We start from the raw sequence: 4,203 nt of genomic DNA, 5'->3' as shown, positions 1-4,203 counted from the left end.
GGTGTATCAAATGTGAAGGATGGCGGCAGATGTAAATCACTCGCCATGCTGACTAAACTTGCAATCAATTGACTTTACTTCTGACACATGTATGTAGTAGATTCGACTGTCCAAGTCTGACTGGGAACTAGCCTCCTTGTATTTGGTCTGCTTGCCACTAGTGGCGCTGGCTGATATACATCACCCTCTGCAGCGAAATAACGGACTAACTGGAGAACGGCACTCTCAGTGAAGAAAACAACAACCAGATCTGGGCGAAGGAAATCGATTTTTATTCGATATCCAATGGCTTGCTGGTCTGCCACAACGAACCGACTTCCAAGAAAAGGCGACGTTTTGCTCAAATCCAAGTAAAAGTTCCGCTTAACCTAAGAAACCCCTGCTAAAGGAGTGTCACGACTCCCTCTCTCTGGCCACTTAACCAATCAGAGGACAGTCCTGCGTTTACGGGATAAATTCTGCTGGCCGACGATGCTTTCCGATGTCAAGGAGTATTGTCTAGCATGTAAACCCGGCGCTTTCAACGACGATCTAACCTCCAAGCTTTAAACCCGCTACCCCTAATATCAAGACCATTCGAGCTACTCGGGCTAGATTGCCTGGGACCCATTCAACCCCACTCGCTGTAGGGGAACAACCACGTCCTCGTCATTACTAACTATCTTACCAAATGGGTGAGGTCATCGCCCTACCAGACCAAACAGCCTTGACGACAAGCCAAGCCTTAATGGACTAGATTATTCTGTACCACGGGCCCCAAAAGCTATCGTTACAGATCGAGGGTCAAACTTCACCTCGGAGCTCTTCTCCTCTCTTTGTAAAAAACTGCAGATTAAGCAGTTAAGAACTACATCGTACCATCCTCAAACCAATAGCCTCACAAAGAGGCTCAATAAAACGTTAGCAGAAATGCTACGAAAATATATGGATCAAGGATTTCCGAAGTGGGAGGGGATGCTAGTTCCGGTAACCTTTGCCTATAGGAACTCTGTACATTCCTTCGCCTTGGAGACACCATACTTCTTATACCACGGCCGCGACCCAACGATGCCATCGACCAATTTCTACTCGCACCATCTACAAATACCATCACCCCTTCGGACTATAAGAGTCAAATCATGCAACGCCTGCACGAAGCCTTCCTTTTAGTAAATGACAACCTAGTCCTGGCTAGGGAGCAGCAGAGGGCGCAGTACGACAATTGCGCTCAACAACAGGAATTCAGGGTGGGTGACAAGGTACTTATCGACGTAAGAAGACCGATGTCAGGCACGAGTAGGAAACTAATTCCGCGATTCATGGGACCGTTCCTCATCGTAAAAGTAAACGATAACCACACCTTGGAAATGCAGGAGTGTGCCGGCAAACAGACCCAGTTAGTCCATGTAAACCGGATCAAACCACTCTACGAATCGATGATCTGGAAGGAAGAACCATGCGTTGAATTCGAGGACAACCACAAAGAGGACACTTCACCTAACCTTACCCATGAACCCGATCTCACCGCCACGATCGAAGAAGAACACCCCGAAGGTCGTGATCAGCGCGGTGTCCCCCACTGGCATACTCCCAGTACCACCCTCTACTTTGTACTTACAAGCGCGCGCTGAACAAAGGTTCAGCGGGTGGTACTGGGAGTATGCCAGAGGGGGAACACCGCGCCGATTCGCTTAAAATTACACGTGTGTCGACAAAAAATTAATTCAGGGAATACATATCATAAGTTAGTACCAGGGGATTTCTAGCATCTACAGAAGAATGAAATCCGTATCAATGCCAACAAACGGCATGCAAATGATTCAAGCCGTTTGTGTACAATTAAATAAATAAAAACACCCTTTCTCCATAAGCTAACATGTAAGAAACACCATGTTCAAAGATAGCTGGGTTTAACTTTGACGGAAAAACCAGCAATCAGAAAATTTTTCAATTTCACCGCTAAATAGAAAATTGTCTTAGCTATTAAGCGATATAAATGTATAAGAAATAGCTTATATGTTAGACTAGAATAAGCGGGTCGGAGTCATGCGCATTTAACACGGTTGCTTATGGTAAAACGCAAAAGCGTTCAAAGTGAATGACGGTTACTGTACGTGCAGTATGTATATATACAACCATGGAATATAAAGACTTCATGCAATGGAACCACATACCCGCAAACCCATCGAAGTTGACGAGGCGATGTGCCGCAGGATGAGGGATTCACGTCAATGTCGTGACAAGGCCATGGACATCATTGGCCCTAATACCTTTACCCTAGAAGGTTACCCTTTCGTTGAGACAACTTGGTTCTAGACCACCACTGAAAAAATGATGAACTGTTGCCTCGAGGAGGTAACACTACAGACGGAGTGCCCTAACTGCACCATTACCTCCCCCCTCGGTGATATTTCGGGGAGCGTCCAGCGGATCCTTCAAACACAATCTGGTTACTCTCGTATGAGAAGACACCTGGAAGGAGTCCAAGCCACGTGAGCTAAGGATCATTGAAAAAGGATTCGGCGTAAAGTACTCCAAGGACAACAACACCATTTTTCACATATGAGATCCAGCAAAACAGCTGGATTTCATCTATTCGATGGAAAATAGCTCAACCTGCGGAGACGTGAGCCAAGCTGCCTTCCACCCGGTATATATGGACAAGGTCATCATCGCGGTTCGACAGACTCCTAAAGAAGTTGACCACCCCGATGGGGAGTCTTACCAAACGGACGCAACCGTAGATTTGGCACTATGAATGCTAACACGGTTGGAAATTAAATATGCCAACCACACCTAATACATTATGGATTTCGCGATGGACATCTCCAACCACCTGGCTCAAGAGATCCGCAACCTACAATGCTAAAGTCGCAGGGCAGCCTATCACGCCACCACAGCGACGGCCCAGTATGACAGTTGGCTTGCAGTCTCGCATCTGAACCTTCCACTATGCGCGGAAACTACTCGCGGTGGGCGCCTCCGTTACAGGGTTGCAATGTTCCCCACAAAACGTCACCTTCGAAACGGTCTTCACTTCGTGTGGGGCCCAACCAAAAGTTGGAAATCCAACCGTCGGTGTGGAATGTTGGGAACTCACGAAGTATTCCGAGTGTTATTGGCACACAAACTTCGTCAACTTCAACGGAAAGGACCACACCTTCAAGAACAATACTTGGGCGCCTTACTGGCGTCCTAATTTAGCCACCCATGGACGTCGTTTCATTGATGCAGCACCGCTAGAAATTGTTAACTCCTTAGAAATGACCCTGCTGGTTAGTTACAGCCCGGATAACCTCACACCGCTTAGGCGCCTCCAAAAATATGGCCGATATACTGGCGTACATCCAGATAGGTTATGTCACCGAAATGTCCGGAGAACGGAACGTGGAGACCGTTCTCGTCCACCCAGGACAAGCCAAAGACATTTTGTTCATGACAAGAGTCGGATACTGGCTCTGGAACCTCGGCATCCTATCGGGAGTAGGCGTGTCCATCGCTTTGGCTTTTCGGTTCTGTGAGTTAGATCGCTTTTTGGGCTTTACATCCCATGCTGCAGATACTTCCACCCCTGCAGTTGGCTAGCCCCCCCCCCCCTCCGCAATCCCTCCGTCATGACATCGAAATGGGACCCCAAGTAAACTCCGGCTCTGTTCCGAGCACCCCTGTGACCATCGTCAACATTCCAACCCCACCGACGCCTGTTGGAGCCCACATCGCGGCAAGACCTGCGATGACCCACCAACCACCACCTGCCGCGTATTCACTCCGCCTCGCTCAGCGACGAGAAGCGGCGGCCCTTCTTTCGAAACGCTGATGACAAACCGACTTTTCCCTTCCCTCTTTCTTATCTGATTATTTCCTCCCTTAGGTCATCCTCTCGTAATGCTGTAGCCCCTTAGAATAAATGAGTTAGTTAAAATTATATCATAGTTAGTAAATATCCACCATGCAATGTACTCCTACCCTACCGAATCATTACACCCCACCACCCCTTCGATACCAAACCTTCCTAATCCTTACCAAAATCTACGCTCAGGCTACAAACCTTCTCCCTCCCATCCACGGACGATCGGAAAGATCAGAAAGGCGGACAAGCTGTCTGGATACCCGACCCGGATGAAGAATACATCCTCTACTACGCAGACTTCTCGTCTGACATAAAGGAATTCCTGTATGTGGCGGACTACCCTGATGACGACGAGGACATTCTCTACTGCATGA

This window comes from Daphnia magna, linkage group LG10 (genome assembly GCF_020631705.1).
Source record: "Daphnia magna isolate NIES linkage group LG10, ASM2063170v1.1, whole genome shotgun sequence".
Classification (NCBI taxonomy): domain Eukaryota; kingdom Metazoa; phylum Arthropoda; class Branchiopoda; order Diplostraca; family Daphniidae; genus Daphnia; species Daphnia magna.
Note: the sequence above shows the minus strand (reverse complement) of the source record.